The sequence below is a fragment of the Ambystoma mexicanum genome, chromosome 5p, assembly GCF_040938575.1.
Source record: "Ambystoma mexicanum isolate Mex_15411 chromosome 5p, UKY_AmexF1_1, whole genome shotgun sequence".
NCBI lineage: Eukaryota > Metazoa > Chordata > Amphibia > Caudata > Ambystomatidae > Ambystoma > Ambystoma mexicanum.
In genome coordinates, this window is record NC_090930.1 from 929,779,949 (window position 1) to 929,792,835 (window position 12,887).

Sequence of the window (12,887 nt, forward strand, 5' to 3'; positions counted from 1 at the left end):
ACGACAACTGGCCTTCCTCTGCCTGCGGACGTGGCTATCTGGGTCCGGGTTGAGCCTGTCCTGACTGGTGTGGCGTTGCGTCAACGGGCCATGCGAGGTGACCTGCATTCTTTTCATGAGGAGACTGCACGTCATCTCGAATGGCTCGTTGACCGCGTCGGCCTACTGGGACAGGTCACCCAGGCAGGATTCCTCCGTTTGATGGGGCTTGCTCAGACCCCCTCCTCAACTGAACCCCCTATGCGCCAGTCGTTCTCCGTGCCATCTTCCCACCCATCAGTCACCTGGGTGCACTGTGGAGCTGCCTCAGAAGGTGCGGCCAGGCTGGTGGAGGAGGCATCCCTGCCACAGTCGGGAGTCGGACGTCCAGCAGGGGTGGACACATCAACGACTGCACCCCAGCCAGCGGAGGATGTGCAGGCAGCAGGAGGCAGTGCACGGGCAGAGGCGCAGCAGCAGCAGCAACGTGGTGGGAGCCATGATGGCTCGTGGCCTTCGACATCGGAGGGGCAGGCATCGGCCGGAGGGCAGGAGGACCCAGGACCGGAAGTGTCTTCCGTGTGGCAGTGGTTGGGCCACGCCATAGATGCGGAGCGGCAGCGGGCGAAAGAGGCACGGCTCACGATGGTCAGGGCGGAGAACTCCATGCAGAGGGCCCTGAGGCGTGCCGAGTGCCTCGAGGCAATCCGCAGGGAGTTTGGGGGGGAACATGTGGACGGCCCTGCGGACCCTCAGGGCCATGGAGGAGGAGCGCCTCCGGGACATTGAGCAGGAGTTCGATGATGCCCTGGCCCGGAACATCCCGAAGTGAGCCGTCGGACTAGCCCGCTGCCCTTGTAAATAGTTCTGTAGTTAGTGTTAGGTTTCCTTTGGTTTAGCATTTTTTTTGGACCTTTTGGACAATGGCCCACATTTTTGTATATAGTTTATTTTTTTAGGTAGTGTTATTAGATAGGTTTCATTTCTTCGGTTGGGATCATGGACCCTGGATTGTTTATCTGTATATAGTTGACTTTTGGATTTTCATTTTTTTTATGATTTCCCCATGGAGCAATGGTTTTCGATTTTAATTTTCCATTGGATTAACTTTTGTGGACTGTGACTTTGGACACCTTTCGTTTGCATTATGATTTGTGGTTTTGCATTATTTCACGTACCTGCTGGTTTATTTTTAAAAAATTTCAATTATTGTTTCTTTATTTTTGATTCAATTTATGTTGCGTTTAATACATATTTTTTCTTCAAACTTCAATGTCTAGTATCATCTCATTGGTTTCATGCATATCATGATATGGGTTTTGACATTCAGTGACACCCATTGGGTGTATGTGAGGGACATGTGTTCATTTGCAAACTTGCAATTGGGGTCTATCATGTTTTTGCCATTTCTAAGTGGGTGGATGCAATACTCGGGTGGGTGTTTGGCATTTGGAGGCTGACCATAAGGGCCAGGGATCTAGATTGTGGTGGCCTGGTGGAGGCTGCCCCTGCACTGCTGGGAGGTGGGGGTGATGGGAGACATGAGTGGGGGCCTGGTGGAGGCTGCCCCTGCACTGCTGGGGGGTGGGGTGATGGGAGACATGAGTGGGGGCCTGGTGGAGGCTGCCCTGGTTGCTGGTGGGTGGGGTTGATAGGGGACATGAGTGGGGGCCAGGTGGAGGCTGCCCCTGCACTGCTGGGGGGTGGGGGTGGTGGGAGACATGAGTGGGGGCCTGGTGGAGGCTGTCCCTGCACTGCTGGGGGTGGGGGTGATAGGGGACATGAGTGGGGGCCTGGTGGAGGCTGCCTCTGGTGGCTGGGGGGTGGGGGTGGTGGGAGACATGAGTGGGGGCCTGGTGGAGGCTGCCCCTGCACTGCTGGGGGGTGGGGGTGATAGGGGACATGAGTGGGGGCCTGGTGGAGGCTGCCCCTGGTGGCTGGGGGTGGGGGTGGTGGGAGGCATGAGTGGGGGCCTGGTGGAGGCTGCCCCTGCACTGCTGGGGAGTGGGGGTGATGGGGGACATGAGTGGGGGCCTGGTGGAGGCTGCCCCTGATGGGTGGGGGTGGTGGGAGACATGAGTGGGGGCCTGGTGGAGGCTGCCCCTGGTGGGTGGGGGTGGTGGGAGACATGAGTGGGAGACATGAGTGGGGGCGTGGTGGAGGCTGCCCCTGCACTGCTGGGGGGTGGGGGTGATAGGGGACATGAGGGGGGCCTGGTGGAGGCTGCCCCTGGTGGCTGGGGGGTGGGGGTGGTGGGAGACATGAGTGGGGGCCTGGTGGAGGCTGCCCCTGCACTGCTGGGGGCTGGGGGTGATAGGGGACATGAGTGGGGGCCTGGTTGAGGCTGCCCCTGGTGGCTGGGGGGTGGGGGTGGTGCGAGGCATGAGTGGGGGCCTGGTGGAGGCTGCCCCTGCACTGCTGGGGGGTGGGGTGATGGGAGACATGAGTGGGGGCCTGGTGGAGGCTGCCCCTGGTGGCTGGGGGGTGGGGGTGATAGGGGACATGAGCGGGGGCCTGGTGGAGGCTGCCCCTGCACTGCTGGGGGGTGGGGGTGATGGGAGACATGAGTGGGGGCCTGGTGGAGGCTGTCCCTGCACTGCTGGGGGGTGGGGGTGATAGGGGACATGAGTGGGGGCCCGGTGGAGGCTGCCCCTGGTGGCTGGGGGGTGGGGGTGGTGGGAGACATGAGTGGGGGCCTGGTGGATGCTGCCCCTGCACTGCTGGGGGGTGGGGGTGATAGGGGACATGAGTGGGGGCCTGCTGGAGGCTGCCCCTGGTGGCTGGGGGTGGGGGTGGTGGGAGACATGAGTGGGGGCCTGGTGGAGGCTGCCCCTGCACTGCTGGGGGTGGGGGTGATGGGAGACATGAGTGGGGGCCTGGTGGAGGCTGCCCCTGGTGGCTGGGCGGTGGGGGTGGTGGTAGACATGGGTGGGGGCCTGGTGGAGGCTGCCCCTGCACTGCTGTGGGGTGGGGGTGATGTGAGACATTAGTGGGGGCCTGGTGGAGGCTGCCCCTGGTGGCTGGGGGGTGGGGGTGGTGGTAGACATGGGTGGGGGCCTGGTGGAGGCTGACCCTGCACTGCTGGGGGGTGGGGGTGGTGGGAGACATGAGTGGGGGCCTGCTTCAGTGCCAGGGAAGTTGGTGTCCTGGTGGAGCAAGTCCTGGGCAGTATGATGCCCTCTACGGAAGTGTGCGTGCCGACAAGGAAGGACGGACTCGGATCTGGACGGACATCGTGACTGCCATCAACGCGGAGGGGGTGGCAGTCCGCGACTTCCAACATGTCAAGAAGTGCTGGGAGGACTTCAGGTCCAGGACCCTGAACAAGGCCCGGCGCCTCTTGAAGGCAGCGGATGCTAAGGGGCGGCGGGGCCACTTGTCGGAAGATCAGATGAGGGTCCTGGAACGCATATCCCCAGCGCTCCACGTCCAGGTCCTTGAGAGCCAGACCCGTCTGGAGTCGAGCGGTAAGTGTACATGCATCATGATTGTAAGCTGTGCGTGTGGTGATGTGCCAGTAGTGTGCCGGTTGCACATATGTTTGTATGGGGCCGAGTATGGGTGGGGGTGTACAGGGCCGTGTGGCTAACACATGCGAGGGATGTCATGTGTGAGACATGGATGGTGCTTGTGTGTGTTGGCTTGCATGCCAAATGCAGTTGCGTGGGCACACATGTTTGGATGAATGTGTATGTAAGTGGGCATGGTCGTGATGTCACGCATGTATGTTGTTTTCTGCAGCATGTATCAGCACTGTGTACATGTGCATGTGTGTGTATTTGACAAGGGTGCAACAGTGATGCAACATGGATGCATGTGACAGCGGGATGTGGAAGCCTGATTGGCAGATGTGACATGGATGCCCATCAGAACACTGCGACAGTTGGTTGAGGTGTACACATGCATGCAAGTGTGGTGGTGTGCGTGCATGTGTAGTGCACTCCCTGTGTTGCATGTGATGTCTGGCTCACCTTTGCCTGCTCATGCTGTTGTATGTGTATGGATGGTGCTGGCAGTTGCGATGTGGCTGTGGTATGGCTCATGTGTGCAAGTTGAAATGACATGTGTGTTGCCGATTGTGATGCCATGTCTGAGGTTTGCCAATGCCACTCATGTGCAACTATCATGTGTGTATGTGTCCATTGTACAGTGCCCTGATGCCTGTGTTTCATTTCTCCCTGTCTGCAGCGTCAACTGATGAAGAGGGCGGAGAAGGTGCTGTGGTGCACAGCGGCGGGGATCGCACTGCCAGCCGGAGACGCAAGGCCCGGCTCCCCTCCCAGGTTGTGATCTCGTCGGGGAGTGAGGAGTCCGGTGCCACGTCCCAGGCCGCAGCTGCCGGGGCGAGGTCCAAGAGGCAGAGGTTGGAGTTGGACTCCTCGGCAGCAGAAGGGGCAGCTGGGACCCCACAGGGCCCAACGGAGGAAGATGGCACGGAGTCATCCAGGTTGGTGGGGGGTTTGGTTGAGGAGGAGGCCGTGCAAGCAACAGAGACGGGGTCTGGAGGTGGGGATTCGACTGGTGCTAGTGGTGCAGTGCAGGACCAGGGACAGGAGGCAGCACAGGTCACCGCGGAGGTGCCTGTGTGCAATCCTGTCCCTGATCCTGTCACTGCATCATCTTGCACCAGCAGGGATGCCTACGTCCAGACCCGTTTTCAGGCAGGGGATGAGCTCACGACAACTGGCCTTCCTCTGCCTGCGGACGTGGCTATCTGGGTCCGGGTTGAGCCTGTCCTGACTGGTGTGGCGTTGCGTCAATGGGCCATGCGAGGTGACCTGCATTCTTTTCATGAGGAGACTGCATGTCATCTCGAATGGCTCGTTGACCGCGTCGGCCTACTGGGACAGGTCACCCAGGCAGGATTCCTCCGTTTGATGGGGCTTGCTCAGACCCCCTCCTTAACTGAACCCCCTATGCGCCAGTCGTCCTCCGTGCAATCTTCCCACCCATCAGTCACGTGGGTGCCCTGTGGAGCTGCCTCAGACGGTGTGGCCAGGCTGGTGGAGGAGGCATCCCTGCCACAGTCGGGAGTCGGACGTCCAGCAGGGGTGGACACATCAACGACTGCACCCCAGCCAGCGGAGGATGTGCAGGCAGCAGGAGGCAGTGCACGGGCAGAGGCGCAGCAGCAGCAGCAACGTGGTGGGAGCCATGATGGCTCGGGGCCTTCGACATCGGAGGGGCAGGCATCGGCCGGAGGGCAGGAGGACCCAGGACGGGAAGTGTCTTCCGTGTGGCAGTGGTTGGGCCACGCCATAGATGCGAAGCGGCAGCGGGCGAAAGAGGCACGGCTCACGATGGTCAGGGCGGAGAACTCCATGCGGAGGGCCCTGAAGCGTGCCGAGTGCCTCGAGGCAATCCGCAGGGAGTTTGGGGGGAACATGTGGACGGCCCTGCGGACCCTCAGGGCCATGGAGGAGGAGCGCCTCCGGGACATTGAGCAGGAGTTCGATGATGCCCTGGCCCGGAACATCCCGAAGTGAGCCGTCGGACTAGCCCGCTGCCCTTGTAAATAGTTCTGTAGTTAGTGTTAGGTTTCCTTTGGTTTAGCATTTTTTTTGGACCTTTTGGACAATGGCCCACATTTTTGTATATAGTTTATTTTTTTAGGTAGTGTTATTAGATAGGTTTCATTTCTTCGGTTGGGATCATGGACCCTGGATTGTTTATCTGTATATAGTTGACTTTTGGATTTTCATTTTTTTTATGATTTCCCCATGGAGCAATGGTTTTCGATTTTAATTTTCCATTGGATTAACTTTTGTGGACTGTGACTTTGGACACCTTTCGTTTGCATTATGATTTGTGGTTTTGCATTATTTCACGTACCTGCTGGTTTATTTTTAAAAAATTTCAATTATTGTTTCTTTATTTTTGATTCAATTTATGTTGCGTTTAATACATATTTTTTCTTCAAACTTCAATGTCTAGTATCATCTCATTGGTTTCATGCATATCATGATATGGGTTTTGACATTCAGTGACACCCATTGGGTGTATGTGAGGGACATGTGTTCATTTGCAAACTTGCAATTGGGGTCTATCATGTTTTTGCCATTTCTAAGTGGGTGGATGCAATACTCGGGTGGGTGTTTGGCATTTGGAGGCTGACCATAAGGGCCAGGGATCTAGATTGTGGTGGCCTGGTGGAGGCTGCCCCTGCACTGCTGGGAGGTGGGGGTGATGGGAGACATGAGTGGGGGCCTGGTGGAGGCTGCCCCTGCACTGCTGGGGGGTGGGGTGATGGGAGACATGAGTGGGGGCCTGGTGGAGGCTGCCCCTGGTTGCTGGTGGGTGGGGTTGATAGGGGACATGAGTGGGGGCCAGGTGGAGGCTGCCCCTGCACTGCTGGGGGGTGGGGGTGGTGGGAGACATGAGTGGGGGCCTGGTGGAGGCTGTCCCTGCACTGCTGGGGGTGGGGGTGATAGGGGACATGAGTGGGGGCCTGGTGGAGGCTGCCCCTGGTGGCTGGGGGGTGGGGGTGGTGGGAGACATGAGTGGGGGCCTGGTGGAGGCTGCCCCTGCACTGCTGGGGGGTGGGGGTGATAGGGGACATGAGTGGGGGCCTGGTGGAGGCTGCCCCTGGTGGCTGGGGGTGGGGGTGGTGGGAGGCATGAGTGGGGGCCTGGTGGAGGCTGCCCCTGCACTGCTGGGGAGTGGGGGTGATGGGGGACATGAGTGGGGGCCTGGTGGAGGCTGCCCCTGGTGGGTGGGGGTGGTGGGAGACATGAGTGGGGGCCTGGTGGAGGCTGCCCCTGGTGGGTGGGGGTGGGGGTGGTGGGAGACATGAGTGGGGGCGTGGTGGAGGCTGCCCCTGCACTGCTGGGGGGTGGGGGTGATAGGGGACATGAGGGGGGCCTGGTGGAGGCTGCCCCTGGTGGCTGGGGGGTGGGGGTGGTGGGAGACATGAGTGGGGGCCTGGTGGAGGCTGCCCCTGCACTGCTGGGGGGTGGGGGCGATAGGGGACATGAGTGGGGGCCTGGTTGAGGCTGCCCCTGGTGGCTGGGGGGTGGGGGTGGTGCGAGGCATGAGTGGGGGCCTGGTGGAGGCTGCCCCTGCACTGCTGGGGGGTGGGGTGATGGGAGACATGAGTGGGGGCCTGGTGGAGGCTGCCCCTGGTGGCTGGGGGGTGGGGGTGATAGGGGACATGAGCGGGGGCCTGGTGGAGGCTGCCCCTGCACTGCTGGGGGGTGGGGGTGGTGGGAGACATGAGTGGGGGCCTGGTGGAGGCTGTCCCTGCACTGCTGGGGGGTGGGGGTGATAGGGGACATGAGTGGGGGCCCGGTGGAGGCTGCCCCTGGTAGCTGGGGGGTGGGGGTGGTGGGAGACATGAGTGGGGGCCTGGTGGATGCTGCCCCTGCACTGCTGGGGGGTGGGGGTGATAGGGGGCATGAGTGGGGGCCTGGTGGAGGCTGCCCCTGGTGGCTGGGGGGTGGGGGTGATAGGGGACATGAGTGGGGGCCTGGTGGAGGCTGCCCCTGCACTGCTGGGGGGTGGGGGTGGTGGGAGACATGAGTGGGGGCCTGGTGGAGGCTGCCCTTCACTGCTGGGGGGTGGGGGTGGTGGTAGACATGAGTGGGGGCCTGGTGGAGGCTGCCCCTGTACTGCTGGGGGGTGGGGGTGATAGGGGACATGAGTGGGGGCCTGGTGGAGGCTGCCCCTGCACTGCTGGGGGGTGGGGGTGGTGGGACATGAGTGGGGGCCTGGTGGAGGCTGCCCCTGCACTGCTGGGGGGTGGGGGTTATAGGGGACATGAGTGGGGGCCTGCTGGAGGCTGCCCCTGGTGGCTGGGGGTGGGGGTGGTGGGAGACATGAGTGGGGGCCTGGTGGAGGCTGCCCCTGCACTGCTGGGGGTGGGGGTGATGGGAGACATGAGTGGGGGCCTGGTGGAGGCTGCCCCTGGTGGCTGGGCGGTGGGGGTGGTGGTAGACATGGGTGGGGGCCTGGTGGAGGCTGCCACTGCACTGCTGTGGGGTGGGGGTGATGTGAGACATTAGTGGGGGCCTGGTGGAGGCTGCCCCTGGTGGCTGGGGGGTGGGGGTGGTGGTAGACATGGGTGGGGGCCTGGTGGAGGCTGACCCTGCACTGCTGGGGGGTGGGGGTGGTGGGAGACATGAGTGGGGGCCTGGTGGAGGCTGCCCCTGCACTGCTGGGGGGTGGGGGTGATAGGGGACATGAGTGGGGGCCTGGTGGAGGCTGCCCCTGGTGGCTGGGGGGTGGGGTGGTGGGAGACATGAGTGGGGGCCTGGTGGAGGCTGCCCCTGGTGGCTGGGGGGTGGGGGTGGTGGGAGACATGAGTGGGGGCCTGGTGGAGGCTGCCCCTGCACTGCTGGGGGGTGGGGGTGATAGGGGACATGAGTGGGGGCTTGGTGGAGGCTGCCCCTGCACTGCTGGGGGGTAGGGGTGATGGGAGAAATGAGTGGGGGCCTGGTGGAGGCTGCCCCTGGTGGCTGGGGGGTGGGGGTGATGGGAGACATGGGTGGGGGCCTGGTGGAGGCTGCCCCTGCACTGCTGGGGGGTGGGGGTGGTGGGAGACATGAGTGGGGGCCTGATGGAGGCTGCCCCTGCACTGCTGGGGGGTGGGGGTGATAGGGGACATGAGTGGGGGCCTGGTGGAGGCTGCCCCTGGTGGCTGGGGGGTGGGGGTGGTGGGAGACATGAGTGGGGGCCTGGTGGAGGCTGCCCCTGCACTGCTGGGGGGTGGGGGTGATAGGGGACATGAGTGGGGGCCTTGTGGAGGCTGCCCCTGGTGGCTGGGGGGTGGGGGTGATAGGGGACATGAGTGGGAGCCTGGTGGAGGCTGCCCCTGCACTGCTGGGGGGTGGGGGTGATGGGAGACATGAGTGGGGGCCTGGTGGAGGCTGCCCCTGGTGGCTGGGGGTGCAGGGGGACGTGCGTTGGTGGGCAGTAGTGCAAGGTGACATGTGGGTTGGCTGGGGGGCATGGCCATGGTGGATGGGGTGCCTGCAGGACATGTGCAGGGTAGGCCCCTGTGGTGTGGGCCACCTGCAGGGGCCATGGAGGGTGTAGAGGGAACACCTGAGAGGACCCACACGTGCAATTCACGTGTGGTGCTCCCCGCGCACCCCTGTAATACACGTACCCTGATGGAATCGCGTGTGATACTTCCTGCGCACCCCTGAAATACACGTACCCTTCTGCTTTTGCGTGTGATACTTCCCGCGCACCCCTAGAATACACGTACCCTGATGGAATCGCGTGTGATACTTCCCGCGCACCCCTGAAATACACGTACCCTGCTGCTTTTGCGTGTGATACTTCCCGTGCACCCCTGGAATACACGTACCCTGCTGTTTTTGCATGTGATACTTCCCGCGCACCCCTGGAATACACGTACCCTGATGGAATCGCGTGTGATACTTCCCGCGCACCCCTGAGATACACGTACCCTGCTGCTTTTGCGTGTGATACTTCCCGCGCACCCCTGAAATACACATACCCTGCTGCTTTTGCGTGTGTTACTTCCCACACACCCCTGATGCACACGTACACAGGACAATCGCGTGTGGAACTTCCCGCGAACCACTGAAATACACGTTCCCCGCTTGGCCTTTGCTGTTTGCAGGCCCTGTGAACTGGTCCAGGGTTAGCGCAGCCCTTTGCGATTATTTGGGGATTTTGAAGGCTTTTCCCTGCGCGAGGGCGTTCTTGGGGGCGTAACTGGCGCTGCTGCAGGGTCGCTGCGTCACGCTGCGCCACAGCTGGTTTTGGATGCGAAAATCCATGAATACGCTGTACGCAGAAATCGATTTTAGCGCACACGGCTGGCGCAGACATTCGCATGGGCACGCTGTGCGCCAGCCGCGTGCGACACTTTTGTGCGAAATTCCATGAATTACCCTGTAAGTGTAGATTCGTCAAATGGCACCTCATTTATAAGCCTTTACATTATTTAGGGACCCCCCGCTAATTTTACCCCCTCATGACAGAAACACACCAATCTTTGCATACCCAGTCGGAATCAGGTCAGGAATATACATGGAAAATTTCATGCAATTCCATTAAGTGGCTCCAAAGTTATAAGCCATTCAAGAACTGCATTTCACCAACCCTGTAATGCGGACTTTCGCAGCAAAAAACACCTGTGTTTTGCTTCTTGCAGCCATATCCCATCCCATCCTCATCACCCCTCACCTCCCCAGAGATTATTTCATAAGTTTGACAACTGCAATGTTGTGTTTTTTAACATGTTTTTACTGCGATGTCCGCGGACAGCGGCGAAGTCCGCAAATTCAAGATGGGGGGCGTTTCCAAAAATCTGATGCACTTCATGCTCTTCACCATCCAATCAGCGAACATGCCGCATGTCCGCGGACATGACGTAAGCCGATTAGCCAATCCGGACACTGTCCGCGGACCGAACAGGGAAGTGTGTCCGCGGACCGAACATAGATATCACTTATTTTTTGTGACCTAATTTTTGGTCATTTTTAAAAAAAACTACTGGATGGATTTTCACCAAATTTGGAAAAGCACGCTTTTGGTGAAAATCCGTCCAGCGGTTTGGGCTGTAGGCGTGAGCAAAGTTTTTTCCCCATTCAGTCTATGGGAAAAAAATACATTTTGGGACCCCCCCCATTTAACTTTGCCCCCCCTGGACCAAACCTCATCAAACTTTGCAAGAAAATTCAGAGTGGGCTATATACTTTTTTTGCAAAGTTTGGTGAGGATTCGTCCAGGGAGAGCAGAGTTATAAGCCGCCCAATAAGTGCTCTTCCTATGGAAATAGACACTTAACCATAACTACACAGCCACTACCATGGCTGTGTAATACGAGATGTCACTGTGCCGACCAAGTGTATGTGAAAAGCGCGGTCTTGCATTCTGAACCACATTGGAAGTCACTATGTGCGCCATGTGAAGTCACAGAATAAATGTTGAACAGATAGAGGTTGATTTTTTTTTGTTAACACAAAAATGAATATTTTCTTATCTTGCAGAAAAGGGTACGCTTTCCTTCCATATAGCATGCTCTTTTAGCCATAGCCAGACAGACGGCAACTGTGCTGTTGTAAGGGAAACCCATCACGTGGCTACAGTCTCGGGAGGATAGCTCAGGGGCAACGTGCTAGCCTTGGAAGCAAGCAGGAGCAACACAGGTTCCATCCACAGGTCCGCACTTAGAAACCTCTGGGTATTAAATGCGTTATAAATACCCTATTATGTCCACCAATTTGAGCCAGCCAGGAGAGTGCTAACAATTAAATGAAAACACTCTGTTATCCCCGGATAGGCTGCGGTCCACAGCCAGACACCTGCCGGCACAGAATGGCAATGACAGGAGGGCCGGTGCAACTGCACACCGGCTTTAAGCAGTAACAACAAAAGAGAAACCCAACACGGAAGACAGCTGTGAAGCCACAGTAAACACAGCAATAGATTACAGCACTCGGTTAAATGATGACATCCCACTGTCAACTGCCGTAAACTTTCCTGAACCCTTTTGGCTGGACATTATCGATGTAAACATGTGTGCCCTGAACAAGTATATGTCCAATGCCCTGAGAGGATGTCATCGAACCTGGGCAGATAACTATCAACTCCCCCAGAATGTCAGCTCAGACATAAAGCCCTGGCACAGCTCTGCAGCTGCGGCTGTGTCTGCTTCTCAGCATGAGTCAGGATTACACAGGACACAAACACTGGAGGAAGCTGCAGGCGGCAGCAGCAACAAGTCACAGGCGTGAAACTGACACTAAAGTTAGTTGAACAAACAGCTGAAACCCGCCATGGTCACTGAAACAAAACCGACGGCGACGTCCAAACACTGCGCTGATCTTTCAACAACCAAAGCCGATTTCACACAGCGCCGCGGCATTTAACTTATAGGATAAAAAAGCGGGATACGGTACATTACCTCGGGATAGGCAGCCATTACCCGGATTAAGTATTGACGATGTTTGCCTACATGTCCCATGACTCTGCCCGACTACAACTCCCAGAGCACATGCACAATCCACCCGACCCCACCCTTCCCATCGCCTCTAGCTCACGCACTCTTTAACCAGTGAGTGGAAAGGTTTAATCTTCTTGACAGCTCCCAGTAAGAGCAATACTAGCGAGTAGGAACGAGGGCTGTGAAAGGAAAATTCGCTGCAATGTTGTATGCAGGCTAACGTGTTTAAACTGACGGTGCATACATTAAATGCTATAGTTCTTTCTTACTGGACTCATGAAAGTGCTGCATTTTCTAACACCCCCTTTCCCTGCTAATAGGGCAATATGTTCAAAGAGAAACTAGATTGATTGCTTCTATAGTTTGTTGGTGCTTCAACGCCCAGATGCCTCCGGGTTTGGTGTGCTTTATAAATATCAAAATAAATAAATAAAATAAATAACACACGCAAGCAAATAGAATCCTGCCGCTGAGGGAAAATGATGAAAAACAGATCTCTGTCCTTGTGTCACAAAGAAGGTCGGAGCTCCATTCAAAGTGCATTTCGGACTCGTTTGCCTAGATGTGTTTCATTTTCATAAAACACCCGAAAGGGATTTGAGTGGTGCAAAGTTTATAGAAGGAAAGTTGCAACACTTTAGTGTGGATAGGTACCATAAAGACGTGGGTATATTGCCTTTTTTCCCAGTAAGTGTCACAGGGCTCAAGTAGAGGGTACAGGCAGCTGGACAGCGTCCCTCCACCTTTTTCAGAGGGCACCTTGATATGCTAATTTCTGGTGACGCCACATTCAATCGGTATGTGAATGAGTCCCCCCACTTTTTCTTTAGGACTTTGCCCGTTGTCACTGTGTGCTCACTGCTGCTTTCGGTGCCAACAAAGGTTATTTATTATCAATATTAATTACATTACGATTTGTGTCAATAAGGGAGACAGCAGCTAGCTAAATGCCTAATGGGAGCATTCCAGGCGCTTCATAGTAGGTTGC

The 12,887-nt window shown here is 57.8% G+C and overlaps 1 protein-coding gene across 3 annotated transcripts in view; it reads right to left on the reverse strand.

The window, feature by feature from the left end:
- Positions 1-11,938, reverse strand: part of FYCO1 (FYVE and coiled-coil domain autophagy adaptor 1) — a 1,135,599-nt gene extending 1,123,661 nt beyond the window's left edge. For all 3 annotated transcript variants that reach the window (XM_069613367.1, XM_069613366.1, XM_069613365.1), the window contains exon 1: positions 11,861-11,938. The gene's annotated coding sequence lies outside the window, so the exon portion shown is untranslated. The remainder of the gene's footprint in view (positions 1-11,860) is intronic.
- Positions 11,939-12,887: the final 949 nt, after the last annotated feature.